Source organism: Struthio camelus, chromosome 11 (assembly GCF_040807025.1).
Source record: "Struthio camelus isolate bStrCam1 chromosome 11, bStrCam1.hap1, whole genome shotgun sequence".
Classification (NCBI taxonomy): domain Eukaryota; kingdom Metazoa; phylum Chordata; class Aves; order Struthioniformes; family Struthionidae; genus Struthio; species Struthio camelus.
Window position 1 is genome coordinate 7773699 of NC_090952.1, and position 24812 is coordinate 7798510.

A 24812-nucleotide genomic window follows, 5' to 3' on the forward strand; every position below is an offset into this window, starting at 1 on the left:
TTCTGAATATTTGGATTTTCAATGAGTCTGCTCCAGCCACTGTAATGTAACGCTCTTTTTGTTTTCCTCTTCAGTTGCCACTTGAAACAATCAAATCCAACTGCCAAAGGTGTTGAAAGTAAGACCATTTTAAATTCACAGATGTTTGCAAAGAAAGTGCATGTCCGGTCAAGGAGTAAAACCTATACATCTACAAACTATGGAAAAACATAGTTATTCAGGAGTACTTTGCCTAGAGCAGGACAAGTGGGTCTGCAGAAATGATCAGAGAAGAGCAGAAACTATCAGACACTGTTTATCAGTCGGCCGTTACTTACCTTCTGCACTGGAAACACCAACCCTCTCCTCTTCATGAGCAGGATTTTGGGTGGACTCACTAAGTAAGTTCTTCCTTCCTGAGAAATTATAAGACAACTGTTTACAGGCACTGAGAATATATACATTTCACCTCATTGTAAACACAGACTCTCCATCAGTAAATGGATGCTCAGACCCACAGGCATCTCTGAAGCCCTCTCACGCTGGCCCTTGGGCAGTCATGGATGACCAGTCACATAAACCTCAGCAGAGGATTTGAGCCATAAAGTAAATTTAGTTTAGATCAAGATTAGAACTAGAATTTAGTTTGCAGCATTTAGTTCATTTTGCAGGCCCAAAGCTTCACACAGGACCACCATTTCCAGAGATAATACCATATTTTCTCCAGAAAGAATTGTTCACCATGCACTCAACTTCTGTTAGAAAAGGGGTCCCCATTTCTTCTGGAAATTTCATATTCTCAACTGCCATTTTTCATAGAAATGGCCTCATTTTTGAGTTCATAGAAAACGGAAAAAGCAATAAAATCCTTAGATGGGAGGTCATTTTTCATCTTGCTAGAAACACTTTAGCACAATTCTAATTCACCACCATCCGAGGAAAGGCTGCCTATAATACGCTGAAAGCCACTTTGGGCGTTAAGCCAGCAAAGCACTTCAGCATGATTTCAACTTTAAGCTCAGGCGTTGACTTCAGTGAGATGACTTAAAAATCATTATAATTAAACATATGTTTAAATGACTTGCTAGTTTAGTGACTTGGTGTGAACTACCTCTGACCAGTCTCTCAGCATATAGCCATTCCATTTTGAGTTCAACATGCCCTACTACATCACCCAACCTGAGTATGGCCCTAGAGATGAGCTCCAGGGGAAATCTGATAGCAACGGACAATATTTGCAAAAGGCCTTCAGGAAAGGCCTTTGTATTCAAGAATCTCTGATCCCAGTGTAGGTGAGAGTATACTTTATACATCCCAGGAGGAAAATAACTTAGTCAGAGAGCTCTCAAAGGAAGATAAAGAATATAGACAGGAAAGCTATTGTGCGTAAATCCAGGTGGAATCGTAAGTCTTTCTCAAAATCCTGAAAGAATAAATCCCCCTCCCACAAACTACATATGATGATGTGGTTCCCATTCACAACTGAGTGGCAAAGCAACTTCCCACATAGTCACATCTGCCTCCTTTTTCCTCAATTCCTTGCTGAAATTCTGTCAGGAGAGTAAAGGCAGGAGGGGGCAGGGGCTGCACATGCACGTTGTTGTGGGGAAGGAGAAAAGGAGGGAAGAGGATTTGTACCTTTGTTGTTTGTACATGAATTTGGCTCCAGCCCTCATCATGTTTACATGCCTTTGAACACTTTCTGTTTCTTTCTGCATTCTTCACTGCTCCATTTTATTTATTTTCACCTTCTGCTTCTCAGATCTTCTGCCAGACTGCTTTTTTTAATTCTACGTGTTGCACTAAAACCACCATTGTTGTCATCCAAATTAATCCTTGAACATAATAAAAATCCAAAAATAACTCAGACAGCCAGATTTCCATCCTTTGGTCTCACTTGAAGCACAGTATAAATGCCAGTACTTGGGAGCTCCGATCATTTGCACAGGACCAGTCCTCGGTATCCAGCCCTTTAATAGGGAGCCTTCTCCTTCCCTATCTTCTCCTTCCAGCAGTTAACACTCCTCAGAGCCCACCTGCCCTCCAGCCCAGCTGGCCCCTCTTCCAATGTAATCCTTTGCAAGACTTAATGCTTTCCAAATAAACTCAGCACTTTTCAAATGTTGAGGTGGCATTTTGTGACAGTTTAGCTAAGAAGCGAGATAAAAGATGATCACCTTCATTTTTGGGGATGAGGAAAACGAACAGTCTTCCAAGAGTCTGTGGTGAAGGAGCAGAGTGCTATGGCCACATATTTCCTACTAAGTCTCCTATAAACCCTACAGGAAAAAAAATAAAACAAGAAACACGTTAGGAACAATTTTTGCCCCAAACCCACATTACCTTCTGCCCTCACCCACAACTTTTTTCCCATGAAGGCCTCCCAGAGAAGAGAAGGGCTCTGACAAGACCAGACATCCTTTTGCCGCACATCAGATACTATCCTTTTAACACAGTCAGCCAGGAAGGAAGGGAGTTAAATTGTCTGAAGCACAGCAGTCCTCACCATCAAAATGTGAGCATCAAATGCGCATTTCACACATCACGGGGAACCACTGGGCAAAGTCATTCTGCCCGAGGAGCTGCAGAGCCCTTCTCTAAAGCTTCTGGTGCCAACTGCATACAGCGGTATGTTGCAGCATAATGAAGACTGAGGATCAGCAGATGAAGACACCCCCAACGTGACTGCGGGATATGATGTGGTCAGACTGTCAAATTTCCACTGTTTAAATGTTTTTTTTGATTTATTGTTTTTAGGCAGAGGAAGAAGGAGAAGGAGGTAGATGCAGGGAGAAAAAAACGGTCAGAGGAGGGATTTACAGTATCTAAAGCACTTAGAAAGCGTTACAACCTCTGTTTTGGTTTCTCGTAAAGCTCAATCTCAAAACCTCTCAACAACAACAAAAGTCCTGCAACTAAAGAACTAATCCTTCTTGCTGGCTTTATCCAGTCTGCTAGTACAAAGCGTAACAGTATTTATTTTCTCAAGGGTAGCTCATTGATTACACCTCAGTCTTCTTCATTTCCTTGACTGGAACTAGATAGCAAGTAAATATCACGAGGTAAGTTCAAATAGAGCATCAGAGAGAAAAGTAGTCACTGAAATACAAGCAAAACACTCAAACTGGGACTACAATAATGTTCAAAGCTGTTTTTCCTTTTTAAGGACTGCTTTAGGCCTTTTCTTACAGTTTCAAGGATTCCCTTCCATTTTCTTTTTTTTCACCTAGAATTTACAATTATTCTTACCATTTCTGTCATCCGGCTCTTCTAAACTAGAAAACCAGACTGCAACTTCAACAGCCCGTCTGAGTTTTAACCCATCTCACTTCTGCCACTCTGACAAAGCCCTGGCTGAGACGTAAAAGACAAATACATACCCCCTGTTCAGGCCAACTCTTTTCCTTCCTCTTGCTACTATGCACTAACCACAGATTAGAAAATATTTTAATATTGCCAACACAGAGAGCTTATGCAGAACCAGATGAGAAAAATAAATTACAAAAGTATCAAAATCTATGAGCTTGTGTTTCTTTAGCGAGGCATTCATTGAATATAATATACTCAGGCCTCTTTCTCATATGTAGACAGAGGAGATGCTATTGTAGAAAACTGTATGGTTTTAGAACAACGTCCTTAACCTAAACATTTAGATTAAGCCCAAAACTTTTTAAGCATTCATCTTTTCCATTGAGGATCTTGGTTGGTTTTGCCCATTGCTGATTCAGAGAAGCCAAACCGTAGTTTTCTGCTTCACTTTCTGTTCATACCAGGGTCACCTTTTAGCTCCGACACTAAACACAATAAGGTCACTTTTAAATCCAAACACACAGCTTCCAGAGGCCTCGCGAATATTTTTCCAACTCACAGATATTCCCACTCATACCAGAGTCTGTAAAAAGCAAAATAACAAGTGATGTCTACCCCACATTTTAGTCCTAACATATCTCTGAGTAGCCCTTTAATCTTAAAACATAAAGCAACATTAAGATCACTATATGTTTATGCAGCGTAAAATATTCTCCTAAAATAGAGCCCCAGAACTGTGGGTTTTTACTCTAAGCATTTTATCATGCACTGAAATAGCCTTTTGCATCAGAAGGTCAGAGACACGAGCAAAAACTGTTTCTACATTGACACTCCCACTCTGAGCAGAAAAATCTTCCGGTCGTTTGAAGAAGTGTCCATCACCTTGTGGCTGCACCCTCCCAGGGCTGTGTTTCGGCCCTCTCCAAACTGCTTTGGAGGGATGTTCTTCCTTATTTTTAATTCATCTGCCATCAATAGGAGGTGACAGTGAAACCTCTGACCGACAGAGAAGAGGTAAATCACTTAGCTGCCTCTCTACATCTCCAAAATCCTTTGAGCTAGCAGCCCCTCAGGGCTTTCACTGAAAGGCAGTTTTTTGCACTTGGACTGGGGCCGATATCCCTGAACCATAATATTTACATTCTTTGTCTTTTCTATTACTTTTTCTTAGTGCTTCTATGAAGCACTTAGAAACAGAAGGCAAGATGCTATAACTAGACAGAAGGCTATTTAGCAGCACAGCATTCCCCACAATTTGCCCATGCCTATTCCTTTTTGATGAGTAGGGAAAACGCCTACTAGAACAACTGGTGCATCTCTTCCTGCTCCTGCCGGTGCAGGACTACTGCATAGCTCCTCTCCACGCTGACACAAGCCCAGGAGACTACAGTGTCACTTGCACAAGTTATGCAATGACGGCTTCCGCAAGCTTTATGTTGCTTGCTGACTTGGAAAACCAAACTGGCTCTTCTCATGGGGGATCCATTTGAGATGTTTCCTTAATTTATCTGACTTGCCTGTCCCTTTGGCTGCTGTCCATGACTGTTCCAGGAGGTCACCTGGCATTGCAGCACTTTAACATAATTTTAGGAACTCGCCCTTTCCTAACTTATGTCTTCACTATTTTTCAAGTAAATATACTTGTCTGTCCAATGTCACTTGCAGTGACTGATTCCTTGAATACCTAATACAGAAGTAATAAGGAGTACCCCCTATCTAAGGTCTTTCATCCCAGAAAGTTTCCTGCAGCTGTGATCTGCTTCATTTCGGGACTCTCCGAACTCTAACTAGCTTGCAAAGAACAAGACTGTCAGCCCTGGCCTCAGCTCCTCTTAACGCCACAGCAGGTCCTCCGGAAGGACTCAGCGCGGTGCTTCAGATTTTTGCTGGCTCTTTTCTCCATTCTTCATAGGATGTTAATATCAGGGCACAAATAATCTTTGTGTAGTGTCAGAGTGAGGTCATATCTTAATATTACTCTGAAGAAATATTCTCGTTTTGGTCCACGATTTATATGCATAGAGGTGTTTACTGTGCCAGTGCTGCACCACGTACGTGCATTGTGATTAACGCATGGTAATTCCTACTCTGCACAGTTAAAGCACCAAGCCATGTTATAACTAGAAAAAGCGTGAATAATATTACTGTCTCCAAGTGAAGAATAATACATAGAAGAAAGGCTACTTGAAATTACTAATATCAACCATATTTTTCTTCATAAACCTGCATTTCCATAGCTTAGAAAGCAGCAATGTCAAACGCATCTGATGATTTCGCACTGCAAATGCATTTCTTTTCTTTAAAAAAAAACATTAAATCTGTTTAACTAGATTTCAGCTGGGAAAAGATAAAAGGGACTAAATGGCTTAATTAATTTAACTAACTTCATTTCGAAAGTCTAAATATTGGCCTATTTTTCACATTTTCAGAAAGTCATAGCTAAGATAACTCTTTCACTAATTTTTCCATTCATCTACCAATGCAGAGTTTTTTTGTTTTTTTTTTTTCCAGAAATCGACAGGGCCTTCTCTGCTCCACTCTCTGCAAGACCATTTGTGCATTTTTTGTTAACATACAAAACAAATGAAACATCTTGGAAGAAAAAAAGAATAATAAGTTTCCTATGAAGAAAGCAAAACTCCTGGCTATTATTAATTACACTTTACAATCTAGAGTATTTAAAGGACCTGAAAGGAAAGGTTAATCACCATGAAAAAAATCCATTCTCTGTAATGAGTTATACATCTATAATTGATATATACAAATATATATGTGTGCACGTGTGTATACACGCACACAATGGAGACATGCATAAATTATAGTTTCCTATCCAGAAGGCGACTCTATAGCAAGCTAGAGTCATTACTTATGACTTTTATGCCATTTCTGTTAGGGTTGGACTGTAAATATGTAAATGTATATATGCATGCGTGCACACACACACGCACGTATCAGGGATATTATGGCCCTGGGTCAATGAAAAAACGTTGTTGCAGTTCACCATCCAGTCACTTTTAAAATGACGACTGCTCCCCAATGCAAGTTTGCTCCACAAGAATAGGACATCCCTATACCCAGCAGCTTTTCCAAGTAATATTCCACGTCTGGTACAGTCAACAATGAAATCAAAGCAGTTCCACTGCAAAATATCTCAAGAATTCAGTGGACCCAAAAAGCTGAGAGCTGAAACACTGCGGGCACCACCACTGACCGTGCCCAGAGGACCATCGCAATTTCCACAGAACTGTACGAACCAGAACCGTTAGGGGCATAATTTAAAACACTGAAGACCCAACTCCATTTAAGCATCTCCTTGCACTAACAAAATCAGCCAGTGCTGCACTGGTGCAACGCGGTGCAACCCGCAACTCACAACCTGACAAGAACACGTTCAGAGAGTTTGCAGTGGCATCTTTCATCTGCAGGAAATTGCTCGTGACTTCACGAGCTAATTAGCTACCAACCTTTCCGATATCCCTGCTGTCATTTCCGTTTTTATTTCCTTCCCTGGTCTCCTCAGTTCTTCCTCGCTTTATTTCGTGGCTGGGTTTTCGCTGCTTTCTACTCTTGAAAAGTCTTTCACTTTGTCTGCCATATGCCCTCTCATTTCAGATTCCTCCTCAAAACCATTAATTCCTCCACATCTACTCTTTCTTCAAAACCTAAATAGTGGCTTGTCTATTTTAGGCTGTAAATCCTTTCACTAGGACCTACACTTCTGGTGTTTATTTGTACAATATCAGATTAATCTGCAACCCTTTGAAAAGTCTCGCTAATATTTTAGTAGATTTTTCTCCCCACACTTCGGAAGTGATACAGTGTTTGTCTTTTCTGAAGCCAGAGAGATAAAATGGTCATCCATAACTTGATGTGCAAACCACAATGGAAAAAATCAGGTTGTTTCAGCCAGAAACACCAGTAATCTTGATCTTGGCAGGTCTAAATTTTAAGTTAAAGTTCTAAAATGCATTATATGAGACAGTTTCAAATCTTGACCAAATCTTTACTGAAAATTACAGTAGCGAAACAGAGTCTCCTGAGACACCCTCTGTTGGCCACACTGCAGCAAACATTGCTAATCACCTGGCAGCTTGCAAGCATTTATGTCACGTAAAAGGGGATATTCCAGATGATTCTGGAAGGTGATGGAAAAGTTTGCTTAACTCAGTAATACCTAAAGCCCTGGCAGCACTAGTCAATGTCAAACTAGCTAGGCCCAAAATATGATTTCCCTTAAAATATTATTTCCTTCTTGTAGGGCTGAAATGCCCTAGTGCTCCAACATATATTTGTTCTTTGCAAGACCAACTGGCTAGAAATTTCAGAAACAAAACCCAAACAGTTCACTGTAGGGCCCCATCATAAAGGAAGTCATATATGAATGCTATCTGTATTGCAAAGGCAGTGCTCCTGAAAGCTCACTTGTGAAGTTGCTGGACACTACCTTCCTAACTGAGATTTCCATGAATACTGCCTCCGACCCCGCTGAGTTTCCAGAGACAGGAAGATGTTGAGTGTCATCTTCCTCTTCCAGCAGAAGCATTCAAGTTAAAGGACAGTATCATTAGTCTTATAATTTTATGATTCTGATTAAGCATCTGTTTTTTTTTTTTTTTTTTCTCCTTTCAGGAAACAGCAGTAGTATCCAAGCTCAGAAGGTCACTTAAATGCCTTTCTGACTTTTCATCTCCGAGTTTTCGTTTGAGATCATGGAGAGAACACTATTGTCTTTAATAAGCTAAGCAACATGCTCTAGGTGACCCTGCTTGAGCAGGGAGGTTGGACTAGACGATCTCCAGAGTTCCCTTCCAACCTAAACGATTCTGTGATTCTGTAAGCGGAAGATGTGAAGAAAGAGAGTATTTTTGCACTAGGCAACATTCTAGTTTCATTCACTCTCCTCCCCATCTTTTATCCTCAGCATGAAACACTTCTTCATTTCTTCTGCAGTTTATTTGGCAACCACCACCAGTCAGGTTTTCACGTGTAGGTCACTAGTCCCGAAAAAACAGTGGGGGCACACAATAGCATATTTCTTAAATAGCTAGACCCTTTTAAATAGGTAGATTTTATTTTCCAGACCACGCTTCTATCAACAGTATCCCATCAAATAAATATAATTGAGGAAATAAAGACTATACGGGCAAGCTGCAACAACGCTGCTAATCTGCTCACCTGCCTGCCCTCCTTCCTCCCACTCCTGCCCCACATCAATTCAACATCTCTCAGATGTCTTCAGTGTTTAGTTAAACAAAGAAGATTTTTTCCTCTGTTCCAAGTCTTATCATTCAATTACCTGCCTATATAGTTATGTGACAGTTTTTAAGAGCATAGCCTTTTGTTCTCTTTCCTAGCATTGTGTAGACCACCCAACACCTCAGCTCCTTCACCCTTCCTTCCCCTCCTGCTGCTTATTGCATTCCTTTGGTACATCCTTGTTCGAAATTTTTCAGAGAATCGACAACACAACGTGTTCGACTTGTAATAGGTTCAACGTGTAGTAGATGAAGCCCTGATCTGGACTGGCCCTTGGATGTTGTCATAATAAAAACAACACCATATATTTTCAGTGTTAAATAAGCTTCTGATTCATGCTCCCTTGTTATTGAAAAGATCATGTGGGTGCGACAGAAATAAACTGTGTGACCTCCATATCAGCAGGGGATACATTTTAGGTTGTGCTCATAGAGCAGAAATGGGAGAAGGGGGAGCCAAACAAGCAGCGCTTCAGAGTTCAATCTTTTTTCCCCTCCCTTAACATATACCTTAGCCTATTGCAGCGCTGTGCTCTCATCCTCTAGGGCTTTCTTCTGGCTTAAACTTATGTTTGTAGCATAGTGTCACCTCTCAACACATTTCCAAGTTTCACAAAGCGAACAACATCCGTTTATTTTTGCTTACAATCTAAAGAAAGATAAGTGTCAGAGAGCAAGCTACTGTCAAAGCAGGTGAGCTCTAAATGTCTTTCTAAACAAAAATCACTCTGTTGAATAAAAATATTTTGGAGCCAAGGAATGATCACGTTTGTTTTCTTATCTCCTTGAGGAAGTAGAACTAATTTCTCTCAAGCTCAGAGAGATTTTGCTCAGAGAGCTGTTTTTTAGGACTGCAGCTCTTTGCATTCCCATTAGGTTCCCTTTGCAATTTAAACTTTTGCCAGCAAAAGACAGACAAACCTGCTGGGAGTAGTCTGATGCACATCCAGGAGGTCTCTCAAACCATATGTTGCTAATCGTTTTAATCTACAATTAAATCAATCTAAAAGAACAAAAAGCTCTGTGAAAGGAGAAAAAAAATTGTCTAGAAATGAGAGAAAATTCAATCAAGCATCAGTTTCCAAGACATTTAAAAGGCTATGCATCTGCCAGCAGGTGCTGAACATAGGAGCGCCTTGACCAGAGATCAGTGCCTTCCTTACAGACCGGTGGGTTCTGGTTCTCATCCGCAAGCCACATACGCAGCAAGTAGCTTTTCCAGCTGACGACATTAAAGGATTCGCCAAAAAAAAACCAACCAAACAAACAAACAAAAACCCACCCCAAAAAAACTCACTCTTCTCCTAAAACTCATCTTAATTACAACAACCCTTCAGAGTCCTTTAGAAATCCTTTTGCTAATCTTGTCTTTATGCTTCCCATTGTAGAAGTGTTGAGAATCACGAGGCAGTATTTGCACGACATGACACACGTCTGTGCAGAGACACGCACGTTAACTTACACGGAGAGGTACAGAACTTGCTGATATTTATAACGGTGGTATCGCAACATTTTAGGGGAGTACAATAATATGCAACTACTTCCGATCCTGTACCTCAAGTACCTGAGATGAAACCTGGTCATACTAGTAAATACACTTTTTAGAATTACCATATTTATAACAAAAATCATTTACTGCATTGTTCCACGGTGGCCATGAATTATAGTGTCTCAGTGGTAGATTCCCACCTAAAACATCCTACACCACAAGCCTTCATAACAGGAGGGCAGGTGCACAGCCGAGACCCCTGCCTGTAGCACTTGCCTGGATGTGGTCCCTCTGCACTAGCGGGCACTTCAGTGGGGTCACATCTCCCTGCCATTGCAACCTCCCCAGCCCACACTGTTCTTTTCCAGTACACAACGTGCCCGTTGCCTCGCTCTGCGCTGGGCCTACACCACGCAACCGTTCACAGTCAGGTACGGTAGCATTTAGTATCCCTTCATCGAGGCCGTCGTGGACTCAGGACACTGCTGTTGCGTGCACCAGAGGCACACAGATAAGGATGGTTCCTGATCATTGCAAAGAGGCACCACTGAAAAAAAACAGAGGAAAAGGCAGGTCTCCGAGCTTCCCTGGGTGTGAGCCTCTCCCTATTGCCTCCCCAGAGAAGCCAGGCTCGGTCTAGCCAGCGAGGTGAATGAAAACGCTCACAGGCTTATTTTGCCACAGCATGGCACGTTCCTAGGGCCCCAGCCCTTAGGGGCATTACATTCATTGGGCCGTCTCATTAAAAACTACATTTGGCAAATTCCACCTGCCTTAGGCCATGTCTACACTGTAAAGCTTTGCCAGAGTTTTGCACCCAAGGTCACCTCAGGGCATGGAAAATGCTCATCCTGGAGCTGACACTGTCTCCATGGTGGCTCTCCTAGGACTGAACAACTGTCTGTGCTGCCAACAGAGGCAGCGTCAGTGCATCTTCTGCTCTTCAGGTAGGTCAAGTACCTAAACAGGCATAAAACCTTCTGGCAGTATAGATGGTGCCTTCTGGCATATATATGGTATATACATGTGCTGAGTGCACAAGACCTACTAATCGCAAGTTCAGTTACTTGTACATTCCCGTCTGGGCTTCTCTTTGTTCCCCTTTTTCTTCCTTACACGCTGTCTAACTCCCTAGCTTTCACTTTGGACAAGATTCACAGTTGCCTCAGGATGTAACAGAAATTCTCTGTGAATTTTTCATGTTGTGTTTACAAAATACACAGGTTAAAACATGCTTTCGGAGCTCTGTTTCTTACAGGTATCAATTATAAGAGCTCTATTTTTGTTAAAAATATTATCAACATTTCACTGGGGGAGACACGTTCAATACAAAGAATGCAAACTGATGGGAGCCAAGGGAGTCAAAAAGTGATATGCAAAGAGGGCAACACCAGGTCTTTCAGATTGTCACTGACACATCATGACAAACATTCCCAAACATGTTCTGTGCAAAATAAAGTGTGCCCTTTCTCCTTAAAATAAACATCCTTGATATACTTACTGAAACCAGGAATGTGCCATTACTAATGATAATGTAGTGCAGGAGACAGCTTCTCTTAAGGTTACCCAAAATATTTTTGCTGCTTCATCAGATGTATTGTTAGAGCTCACCAAACCCAGAGCTGTGGTGCACCTGTTTTCTCTCAGACACATCTTATTTTTCTTCCTTGGAAGTCCCAGCTGGCGTCCAGGTTCTCTTAAATTGCTACCAGAGCTAATTGCTAAATTGCTACCAGAGCTGTGCTCCAGAAGATGGGGAATTGCTTTCTGCAGTGAGGGGTGAACAAATAGGTGGGCTCGGCTGACCAGAACAGCCGGCAAGATGGCAAGAGCTGGTGCTAACAACAGCATGGGAGGGAAGAGGGATCCAGCAGCCGTATCCAAGCAGGGAACAACAGTGGATTCAGGGGCTCGGACTTGGGGGTACTTGAAGCAGAAAAATTGTAGGGAGGTTCAGAGGAGAAAGGAGTATCTTGGGGCAGGTAAAAAACTGGTGAAGAGGTGGTTCTGATGGGACTCACTCAGCTGCAAAATCATGAACTAGGGAGAAATACATACTGAAGCCCAGACACGCTCTGCCTGGAGACACAAAGGGCAGTCTATTCTCTTCATTTATTTTTTAATTTTTGGTTTGTTTGGATGCTCTGCAATATTGTTCCAATGCAATTTTTACAGAGGTTTCTCATTTAGGTAGATACTGGATTCCGCTTAATGGAATGGAGTCTCTGTGCCTGAGCTCTTAAGCGCTGCTTTGCTAAGGCGTATGTTAATCTAACAACAGTAACAGTAGCAAACCCAACAGTAGTAATAGCAAGCGGCAAGAGCTAAGAACAGGCAGTGATTGTGAACTGGCATCCGGTCAGGAAAGAGAAACAGTATTCAACTCAGAAAACTGACAACTCGGTAATAATTTCCTTGAAACACTTGCAGAGAAGTTATTTACCCCAACACCATATATATTAAAAAAAAAAACCCTAAAACCCTGTTTTAAGGGGGCCAGAATAGAAAGAACGAACAAAATAACATCTGAGGATATCACATGCACACAAAATAGAATAGACTACTTGCTGACAGTCATCTCAAGAGGCTATATATCAACATTTTCTCACTCTGGCTTCAGCAACCACATCAGGAAAACAAACAAATACCACGTGTGCCACGCACTTCTTGAAACAAGCAGAAGAAAATTACTTTTTTAAAAAAGAGTCGAAAGTGGTAGTGAGAAAGATCATAAAATTAAGAAAAAAATAGCGATAGAGATGAAAACAAGAGTCTGGGGCAGGCTAAGTCCTTATTTTCTCCCTTCCAATCTCACATGTGGTTAGAGTTTTACATGTGCCGCATACTTATGGCCAGTGTCGTGCAGAGGCAGTCTGCAAGGCCCTGTGTCATACAGGTGTGAACAAGACTCATAATACCACCTCACAGGAAACTGAAATGAACTCTTCATGCTGCGGAGGAACCTTGCAAGATACTCAGCAGTAAGAAACAGCAAGAAATAAATGATGCCACCAGACATCTGTAAGCTCAAAATCACTGCAATGCCCAATGAAGACTGGATAGAACCTGGGGTCTGATCTTGAGAAGAAAACAACTCTGCATGTGGAAATACTCAGACTGATAAATATAAAGACTTGGTATTTTTCAGCAAGCGCACTTGAGGGATTTCAAGGAGCGTCAAGGAGCCCTAGTGCAGGGCATGCTGCCTGCATGCAAACTGGCAAAGCATGTTCAAAGCATGATGTGTATTACAAAGGCCAAAACTTGATGAAAAAAAACTCTGCCCCACTAATCGCAATGCAGATTAGTGTCAGTTAAGAACACAAGCATGACCAAGTCATGTTGAATGTCATCTGCATCATATTCCTGTTGATTTTTCACACAAAAGGGAGGCTGGGACACTGCTGTAGCAGGCAAGGGAAACAATAATAGAGTTGGTTTTTAAGAGTTATTTTAGGGTTTTGGGTGTGGTGTTTTTTTTTTTTTTTTTTTTTTTGGAAAAGTCTTCAGTCTTAAGACCATTAGTGCTACCAAACTAAATGACATTGAAAACAGCGTATGGCATTTGTTGCATTTCTCCAATCAGCCTAGCATCTCTAGATTTACCCCCTCACTTACTACCTCCCTTATGTCAGGAAACAAACTCCTCAACAAGTGGATTTAGAGTCCTACGAGGGCAGTTACATTATTAATAGTAATAAACAAGCAATAACTATTTTAAACTTTGGAAGATTTAAAATAAGATTCAGGGAAATGCTGATGCCCTGCTTTCATTTTCAGGTAAAGAAAAAAAAAAATCTTTGAGAGGGATTAAGGGGAGGCACTTCTTCCCTCGAGGCTCAAATATATCTCCCAGGCAGCACAAAAAAAACCACTGGTATTCTGTACCACCCAGTGCCTGCCCACTTCTATGCTTGATTACCCCGATAAATCAGAAAACCTGTTTGTTACAGGCTCTCCTTCCATTACAGCTGTTGCTCTGGTTAACATCTTCTGAATCATCCAATTCATCAGGATCACATACATAGGGTTTTAATCCTTTGATTTTTTAAGTTACTTTGTTCTGAATTTTTCGCTTCATCCCCTTACTGACAGAGGAACTGGATAAAGATGAATAAGTCAGAGTAGCATTGTTTTTCTCCTCTGCTTTTTATTTTGCAGGGGGAATAGGGAGGGGGAATGGGCTAGCTTTCCATTTCACAGTCCTTTAGCGGCATCACTCAGTGCTGACGCTGCAGCCTAAAATTCAAAGAGCCTGAAAAACAGCGCTGAACTTCTGAGGTACAGTTAGCCCTACCGTGCTCTCCCAGCCATTAAAGTGATATCTTTGAAAAATGTTTATTAAATAGACAAATAGCTTGGTGGTTACTCCAAGCCCTCCATCGCTACGATGCCTTTCAGTGCTAATTTCTGTAAAAAGAACAAAACCAGGAATTGAGTTACAACCGAAGTGTAATTGCCACATAAATTACAGGGAGTGTCAAAGCTGGAAAGGGAAATGGGGAACATTGTAGGTCAAGCGCTTACTAATGGTCTATCGAGTCGTTCACCTGCTCAAATCAAAATCAGACACAAGCATGACCACGGGAAGGACACAAGGGAACATACTCTGCAACACTATTTCTCTTAGCCTGGTTTTAGGACTAAGGCACCCCAAGCAAGTGCCTCCTACATTCACTCACATGTCCCCAGCTTCATTCTCCACATGCCTGGAGGCTAACCCTTTTCGTTAGGTTAACTAGTAAGTGAGGAACATGAGGAAACCTTATAGCTTTGAAAAGTGACAACACAAACCTGCACCCCTCTTGGGGGCATCAGGAGCAAGGCCACCTCCTCCTCAGAGAGGGTTGAAGCAAACAAACAGTAAGTCCTCACTGAAGGAATTGACTTTGTCCTCTGTCCACACAGTGTCCAGCATATGGGAATCCTGGCCTCTGAGCACCACCATAATACAAACAATAAATCATAAGAACAGCCTGTGAAAACAGGGAAGACACTGGTCTCTGATGGCGTTAGTTCAGCCTTTTATGAAATAATATGTATGCCTGTAAACAACGATATGAGAAATGAGAAATCATGACTAAACCTCAAATTGTTCCAGAATTTGAATGTTGATTTGACATCCTTTGTTCTGAAAATCAGACTACACATTTCTCTGTAGAGATCAACTCTACAGAGAGCACTGAAACTATTTGAATTGCTCTAAGCCATAGCTACCTTTAGGATAAAGGATTTCCAAACTAAAATTAGACTATCTATAAAAGCAATAATGAACTTTGATAAAGAAGAAACATCTAATATTTTACTTACTTCATTTTGGATAAGTCTCACACCAGCCATTTATGATTTAAGAAAACTCTAAACATCACACTTCTTTTTCTGTCCTCCTCACCTGCTTCCCTTTCTCCTCCTTTTTTTCCCCCCCACCCCTTTCAGTAATGGCAAGACCTTATGGCATTACAAGAAAGCAGTTTATTGACCAGTATAATGGCTTCAAGATCCGAATCTAAGGTTACCAAATGAAAAAGTACCTGTCTAGCCATATTATGTCAGAAGGAGTAAGTCTTTAATTAACTAGTTCTTGTAAATATGAGCAAGTATTTTGCTTCTGAATAATTTCCCAAAAGCTATTAGGAATATATGGATACAAAAAGAGAACTATGGCATGAACAAAGTAGAATTTCTGGCCTTTCGTATTTAAGGTAGAGAAAGACAAAGAAAACATTAATAAAAAAACACGCATATATAGAAGCCTTCCCTGAAAAATCTTCCTGATATTTGCTACAGAAAGATTTAAATAGCTGATTTTGAACGAATTTATCTGTTCTTTAAGCCCTCATAGAAAATATCTGGTAAGAAAGGCTTTGAGCCCTTGCTCTGATTTGGCAGAGTTGCACAGTATAAATCTCACTCGTAGTGGAAAACCCTAAAATAATAAACTTAAACAGAAAGAATTTTGAGAAGATCCTCAGAATCCAAGAAAGCAGTTTTTCACAGAGTAGCTCCTACAAGAAGGGGTTCAGCAGGCAACATATCTGGATTTCCAGTAACAAACTGTAGGCCCAGTCCTGCAAGACGCTGAAGACAGTGGACCTGCTCAGCAAAGGCATTTATCACTTTTCAGGACTGCACCTGTATTCCACAAAGTACAGATTGAGTGAGAGTAATCTCCTTGAACAAATTGAGTGAGTCAGCTCCCAAGTGAAAACAGTCATTAGGAAAATATGTGAAAGAGTAATGAATAAAAGCAGCAATGCACACAACTTCCCCCATAGTAGTTGCATTTAATCTTGTGGTCTTTCAACAAAAGACTGACAAATACTAAGGATGGATTGTAACCACAGCTTCTTCTGCCTGATGACACAGTTAGATAGTTTTATATCCATCTGAATAATGCTTAAACTTAGGCACAGAATAGTTGATGTAAATACTTCACTATACTATTCAAATACTGCTTTGGGTTAGTAACCTAGACTTCAGCAGTGCTAAGAGCCCAGAGCTTTCACTGAATTAAAGGGATTGACATCACAGGGAGTTGCATTAAGACTATTGGAAATATGTAAAGAGCGAGCAACGTTTCCAGTCTCAAACTCCAAACACCCAACTGTCAAGACAATGTTCGTATGAAGAGAAGACAGAGGGAGTTCCTTCACTTTATCAGAAAATGCTACCTGCTTGTTGCTGTAGCAAAATTCCCTCAAATAGAAAATAAAGCTTCAAAGGAGGTAGTGTCATGGGGCATCCACCTCCAGCTGCGGAAGACAAATGTAGGCCAGGGCCAAATAGCATCCTGTAAGAATGAAAAGACAAAACCCACACCAAGGGAGACAGAAACGCAGCACACAAGAAAGGTAACATAAATAGTCCAGCAGAAACATCTGTCATACTGCAGCGAAGCTCGGGCTGACAAATAGAAACGGCACTGCTTAGAAAACAGGTTGGAAAAGATGATGCTCCCTTTTAGAATCACTTGTTGAAAAGAAAAAAAAAAAGCCAAATAGCAACACATCCCTGAATATCAGACTTTAAAAATAGGGATTGGACTTGGTAAAGGTCAGTATTATTCTTTACAAAACAGGAAAGACTTTTCGCTGTTAAGACTATAATTAGACTTCAATGGAAAGTTACATTGTAAGCTCAAGAAAATTGCCAAACTTTCAATATAATTTGGAGAATAGTACAATCTTTATTCAAGTCTGGTCTAGTCTGGTCTGGACACGTGTTATATTTTAACAAGTACTTTGCATTGGAAAAGTTCTCAGTCACAGCTAATTTTTAGTACCATTGGAACCAGATACGTCAAAATATGTAGAGAAACAGATCATTGTAAAAGAGACATCAAAGGTTTCACCTTGAAGCTCTCCAAGGCATCGAAGTATAGCAAGGATAAGGGTAATAAGGGTCTACTGCCTACCTCCATACCCCCCACCCTGGGGGGCTGCTTATTTTGCAGTCCTCCGTGAACGTCATTGGCTCACGGAGGCCTCTGTGGACAATGGGTCCTCGTCACATAATCAGCCTAACTTTGTACAGTTGGCAGTCTTTCTTCCAAGGAAGTCAGAACACACTTAGCTCAGATATTGAATTTCCTTTCACCTCTCCAGAGTATGGTCTTTCCAACTCAGGGTTAAGCTTGTTTGCAATTCACAGGGAAACGGATTGCTGCTATTGCTGTTTTCTGCACTGCATATGGCCTACGAACAAAGAACTCTGGTTTCTGGGGCTCTTGCAACTCTTTAAATAGTCACTCCCTTCACGAAAATTTCCTGAAATCTGACCCTTGGATCTGAACCTCTTCAGAACTGGGGGATGAACAGTCTGGAATTAAATCCCCCAAACCATGTATCGTGCTACTCTGGTTTAATTTATCCAGACCTAGATCCAGAAGAAGCCCAAATCTAGTTCTAGCATAGCCAAACCAGAGAGCTCGGTCTTAACAAATTTCACTGCAAGATGACAGGGCCTGTCATCTTCTCAAAGGAGAAAGTTGCTCCTGTAAGTTTTCTGCTACCTTTCACTCCAATCCTGCAAGATCTGAACGCAAAACTTCAGTATCTAATAATCTCAGTCTCAGCCAGATTGGCCTGAACACTCAGGCATAAGCTAAACACCACCTCTTCAGGCTCTCTGCAATCTCTGCACAGGGAGCTGGACACTCCTGCAGTAAACAAAGCCATAAACTTTTCACTAAAAATAAGAGCACCTTCCCCCTTGCTTGATACTCGTAGTAGTAACATTAACCTCTCTTTTAATACTATGTACCATTACAGACATCGCAGAAACACATAATACTACTCAAAAGACCTTTATTAAGGTCTAAGCACAGCTGCCATTCTCCACTACCTTCCAACAGGCAGCAAGACTGTCTCTCCAGGGAGAGTCCTGATTTTCCAGACAGGCAGGGTCTACAGTGGTCCTGGTATTGCCAGAGAAGACACTGAACTCCGGGAGCTCTGCAGCAGTGCCTCTGGCCATCGTAAAACAGCTTCGCCAGGATCAAAGGGAACGTGTATCAGATGGGACTCGGGAAACGTTACATCAGACCTTTATTTGCCCAAAGAAGGTCAGCAAGTCAGAGGGTTCAGAAACAGTGCGCAAAACATGGCACACATTGCAGGGCGTGGATAAAGAGGAAGGATCTTTCATAAGAAAGAAAAATAATTGACATGGCATATTTCATCTGACTACAATTTTCCCCATTTCCTGGAGTAACTAAAGCACAGAGACAGATAACAGCTTGCACACACTCATACATAGCAAGTGTATTGGAACACGTGTCTCTTGGTTTGCAGGACACAACCTCTCTTTCTCCTCACGTGCCTTTGTTTGCATTGCCTGGAACGTAATGCACTGGAGACTCTATACCCTTAAATTTCCAGCATTAAGCGTTACTGTGTTTATGCTTGTAACCTTATTGCTTGAAAACTGAAGCGTTTCTAACTGCTGGTCTTTTTATTCCCAGTTCTCTTTGGTTCCAACTGGCTGTGAACGTATTTAAACCCTGGAGCTGATTTGTTGATGAGAGATACAGAGGAGACTGTAGTGTGAAAGCAGCAGGACTCCTGGCTGACTTCCCAAGAAAGAGGTGGACCTTCTCTTCTGGCACCACCCAACACCTGTGGAGAGACACTGATCTCATAGGGTAGGAGGTGCAGGCCTGGCTCTTCCTGACACTCTGCAAGGAGACTGCCTTGTTAGGGACTTGAAGGTGCAAGGAAGTCCAACATCTATTTCAGCTTCTTTGCAGAAACTCAGTAATAAAGAATCAGTCAATCGCAACAAGAGAAGACAGTCCACAGGTAACGGAATTAACTATCTGACAATGGAAGCTAGAACGTATTACCTATGATTTATTATTCGTACCAAGAAATCATCTTTCCAAGGTTTCCTGTGTGCAAAATGGGATTTCTATATATTAAGTCAACACGCACCAGGGTTCTACTTTATGACTAGCGATGCTTAAACACTAATTGCCAATAATGAAAGAGAAACATGTTTTGACAGCACAGGAGAAGCCACCCAACAGTCCCTTCTGATACCAGTAGTCCCTAACTGCACACAATTGCCAGGTGTGAACTGTAGGAGTGAATGCTCCCCAGAGAGCTGCAAGAGGTGCAGGACCTACAAATCACACTGGTCCTGCCAGCCTCACCTCTGGCCTTAGCACAACACCCCTGGGCTGCCCTGCAGGAACTATGCTCAGCACCACCAGCTTTTCAACTCCTTCGCCTCCCTGCTGAAATGGCCAATAAAAGGGCTTGGTGTGGCGGTGCCTATAAATAACAAGACAAAAATCATCCAAGAAACCCCTTCTATTTGTCTCCCAGGAAACATCTGCTTATAGGTTCTTTTCACTCCAAAGTTACTATAACACAGCAAGGGTTTGGGTTTTTTGGGGTTTTGGGGGTTTTTTTCTTCCCCCTCAACCAAGGGAATGGATGGAGGCTTACAGGGGTGAAGACCCCAGCGTCACTTTATTGCCTCTCCAGTGTCTGAAGTAAGGTCTTCTTCCTTTCCTATCTCAATATTTTTTAAACTTCTCTACAATGTATATGAGCTTGAACACTCACACCACTAAGAAGTGGAACTCAGGCTGAGAGAGACCTGTTTAAAAGGAGAGATGAATGCATCAGAAATTGTATTCTGCTGTTGAAAGGCGCACTGACCTTGGGGCTTGCCATAATGTCCAGAATTAGCTTGTCAGCAGCCCAGAGATCCAATCTCAGTTTTCATGGAACTGTTCCCAGACCAGGTAGATAATGTCCAATCTTCAAAGTAACTACGTCTCAAGTTTATCAAACAAGCAGGAAAAAAATGACACACCAAAGGGCCTATTCACTAAACAGCAGCTTACACGGATCAGCCAAGCATGTGAAGGTCTATTTTTCTTGCTTGGGCGACAGAAACGTTGCGCTACAAAGGGCATGAATACAACCTGCAGGTAGATTAGGTGGGTTCAACACAGACAGGATGAATCATCTCAGTCCAATCACAAATCCACTGTGAACATCAGAGTTTAGATTCAAGTACTGAATTCAAATTTGATTAGCAGACACCAAGAAAAAGGAAAAGTATAAAGAGAAAGAGCTAATGAAAAATTTACATGGTCTCAACAGCTCAAGAACAGCACATTCACTTAGGCCAGTGTAACATTTGCTGGACGTTTCTACCCCTAGAGTGAAGAACAAGATGCTTCAGGATTTATTTATACAAAACTCAGCCCTCCTGCACACCGCCCCCCCGTAAGAAACAAAAAATTGCAGTGTAAGCTTGAACTACAAGAAACAAAGACCTCGCAGGAGTTTGGTAGGTCTTCAAAAACAACACTAAAAAACTAAAAGTTCTCCGGTGTGAGGAGGACTGTCTACGCTTCTGCCGAAGCCTAGATGTATTTGGAGCGCAGAATGAATAACAGTCACCACCTCGAGTAGGGATGCTAAGCCATCCTTAGCATAAAAGTAGTACCTGTACTCCTGAGAGAAGCAATGAGGACAAACCCTTACTTCTACCAAAGCCTTTTCTATCTGCAGAGGATCAGACCTTCCAAATCTGTGTGTGATTTTATGCAATCATTGATACGCTGTGCACATACAAGACTCTTGTCTCTCTACTGCTAACTCTCCAGCAAGAGGTTCCGTACTTAGTTCCCACAAAGGTGGGAACAGGCCTCCACCCTCACAGTTTTTGCTACACGCAATTAATTCTCTGATGCCACTGTAGATCACCACAAAGGCTTGATACGCTAAGGGACAGAGGTAGACACGATTTTCAAGGAACTTCAGTACTACTTCTAAAGTCTTCATGACCAGTACTGTACTCCTCACATCGTTTTGTTCATTCCATAGCAACATCTGAGGTCCTCTTTGGCTCCCAATCCGCCTCCCACGATAATCCTTACCAGTCTACAAAACCTGGAGGCTTCTCTCTCTTCTCTTCCTCTTCTTAGCAGTTCAGCACAGACAGGGTCTGAGATCAGCTCCTTATTCCAGGGCTTAGACAGCAGTAGCAACTCTTCGTAAGCAGACAGAGATGCTGCAAAGCAATTCCATTTCAGTCCACAAAGGACGCACGGTAGAATTTGCAACACGAACTCACAGGGGGATAGGGACAAAAACAAAACACCTTCCCCACCTCCTCCAAGATCATTTAAAATATATATATATATATATATATATATATATATATATGTAGATGAATATATACACACACACACACACATATAGATGAATGTTTCCAGCCTCAGCAACTCCTTTCTTTCTTTGAAGATGGGCCTCATACTTTGACAGTGTCTGATCAAAATCCCTTGGCACTTTTAGGTTTAGGGAGCAGGAGAGATTAGGAGGGAGTTGTTACATTTTCTCTCTGCCAGGGATGAGGGAGGGTGCCTGTACTGAAAGGTAACGCTTTGATGTTAAGCAACATGCAAGTACTTACTATAGCCTCTGAGCCTGACACTAGGTTGACCAGAGTAATCCATTGAAATCAATTAGATGACATCAGCATAATACCAGGATAGGTGAAAAATCAGGTCTTGCGGCTTGTTAGCATTATTGCAGAGATTTGCTATCAGTGTAGAGACATTTCTGATTTAACGTCTCCTCTGTAGGTCTAACTTCACTTCGGTGGTAAGTCAGGTAGAAGGTAATAGCCAAAGAAAGCAAGCAAACTGTGGAGACACGATGGGAAAACGTCATATTTTACTTAAAGGTGAGGGAGAAGGTAAAAGGCACCTGAAGCATCTGGAGCTCAGAGCCAGAAACTGAAGTCTTTAAATCATTCTGGGGCAACACAGACAGAAGTTTCAGAGCCGGGAGAAACGTACTGTAGGAAGTATACGCTTGCTTTTCATTTTTTCCTCCAAATTTTCCCAAACCTAATTGTTTCAAAACTAGAATTAAAAAGCCTCCTCCCCCTACATTTGACGTTGTAAAGGGACTAAAAGTCCAGTTAAGCTGATAACAACCAGGAACAGCTCCATTAATCTCAAGTGGCGGAGCAACCAGCCAAACGTTGACCTTCTATTTCAGGGCCAAAATCTTGTTGGTGAGTGCAATTCTGTCAAATCTCAAATACAGCTCCATTTCAGTCGTGAGCCTTAATACATAATCCTAGATCTAATCCAGATCTAAACACTGCATCCCTCAAACACATCTTGCTTGATAAATACAAAGTACTGATCACTAAGAACGTGCCAATACTTAGAGGTAACTACATGTAAAGCAATGAGGTGCTGTGCAATAAACAATACGTAGATAATGCTGGCCCCAAGATGTTGGCAGTGTAAAAAGCAACACAGAGAAAAAGAGAGATGAGGAAGACCGGGAGAAAAGGATGTGTTATTTTAGCTTACTGGGGCTTACTGCTTCTGAATGTGGCTGAAGACGAGAGCTTGAGGAAGGTCTCTGAACAAGTGAAGGGGGATGGCTTAGGAAAGCAGAATGAAAAAAGGGATTGGCATTGAGACAGGAGTGGGAAAACAACAGCCTATGAGACAAGGTGGCAGAGAAGCGAACACAAAGAGGAGATCTGACAGGCGATAACACGGGAGGAAAACCAAGAGCTTAATGCATGATATCCACATATTCAAACACAGTTTGAAGATCTCAAGGACTAATTTGTATTTTTTAAGCTTAAGAAAATTCAAATTCTAAAAGAAATAACCTGGGGAAGTGTGTATGTTTTCATCTAGACTGAACTCTCAAAGATCACAATTCCAGAATGAAGGTACAGTAGAGGGAACAAATGGCCCTCCTTGTGTAGAAGGCCTGTTCTGTTGGCAGTGTGGGATAGCGTTTATATTTTAGGTTATTGCAGTTACATTAACATCAGATTATTTAGAAAAAAAAAAAACACTTTCCTTTATAATTCAAAAATTCAGAAAGCTGGCTTGCTTGTACAGTTGGGTCATGCTATTTCCTGTTGTTCCCGCTTGGCATAATTATAAATACAGTTGCTGAGAGAAAAAGAAAAAAAAAAAAAAAAACCACGAAATACAATTCACACTAGCAAATACCAATGCAGAAAAGCAGAAAAACAGACTGGGTCAAAACTGCAGCCTAAATATATTTGTTTCTACCCACAATAATGATTAATATTATGGCAACACCCTGCATTGAGGATATAAAAACAAAATCCTCTCCCAAGAAATGACTCAATGTCTTCACTCTCAACTATCTGTGAGATTCCTTGGAAAGAATTTGAGGTCCTTAATGCACAACTCTATTTCATCCCAAAAAGCTGTCAGACTAGGCAGAGCTGCAGGGGAGTAAGTGCTTCATCACAATCTCACACCTGTCATCGTGCCTCCTGATAGCCACTGCAATTTTGTAGTGGAGAAAACTTCTCCTAGTTTCAGGCTAGGCTCCCAATATTCATAAGCATCTTTACTGAGAATGGCATAGATGGAAACTGCAGAACATTAAAAGACAAGTCAAACGAACCATGGTTCTGAGCCAACGCCTACTGCAGGCTATTGGAAAGCTCTGCATTAATTTTTTTCCTTTTCTTCGTGGTTTGTCTTTTTTCCACTCTTTTCCAGGATTATCTGGAAAAGCAGAGATAGAGGACCGAGTCCCACCTTGTTTCATCGCACACATTTTTTTAAGTAACTTTAATTCTATTAACTAGTGCCTGCCCCTTGTGCACCTTATACAAGAGCAAGCGAGTTAGAAAAGAGTACAGCCCCATCCTTCAGCTCAGTTCATTGCCAATAAAATAGAAAGTCCATGACTCACTCCTTTTAAGCTGAAGTTTTGCTCTTTACCGCGGAGAAAGTCCACTGTCTTCCCGGTTCAGTCTTCAGACAACATCTTAACTCAGATCCTCTGCCGAGTTTTCCGGTAAAGAAGCAGAGGGAAATACACAAATGCAATGGAACCTGACCTCTGCTATAGCAAGGCTGAGAGCCCACCTCTGCTTAAAGACCAGTTCTTCCAGGCTTTCGAAAAATCCGTATGCTTACACAAACTGCCCTAAAATCTGCTACCATACACTGTCATTCAGATGACCCCTACGTTTGGAACATAGGCACTACTCTGAACAGTAAGTTCCTGGGATACATCCCTAGAAATAAAACATTTTTTCTTGGCAGAGTCAACTAACGTTTTATTTGCACAGACCTGGGGATCAAACTGTGGCTCCAGTCATGCCCAAATGGCCTCTATCCCTCGACGTTTACTTCATTTAGTGCGTGGCACCTACTACCACACTGGAGAAGCCAAACTGAGAACAGTATTTAAAAAAAGAATTTGGCTCTCAATTTGGGCATAAAGTCCAAAGTT

At 41.6% G+C, this 24812-nt stretch overlaps 1 long non-coding RNA gene across 1 annotated transcript; it reads right to left on the reverse strand.

Moving 5' to 3' along the window:
- Positions 1 to 321: 321 nt before the first annotated feature.
- LOC104150924 (uncharacterized) lies at positions 322 to 24363 on the reverse strand. Its single transcript, XR_695693.2, has 6 exons — positions 24267 to 24363; positions 21967 to 22198; positions 21431 to 21564; positions 2157 to 2258; positions 1618 to 1814; positions 322 to 395 (listed from the first exon to the last, which is right to left on the reverse strand). It is a non-coding gene; the product is annotated as an uncharacterized lncRNA (long non-coding RNA).
- Positions 24364 to 24812: the final 449 nt, after the last annotated feature.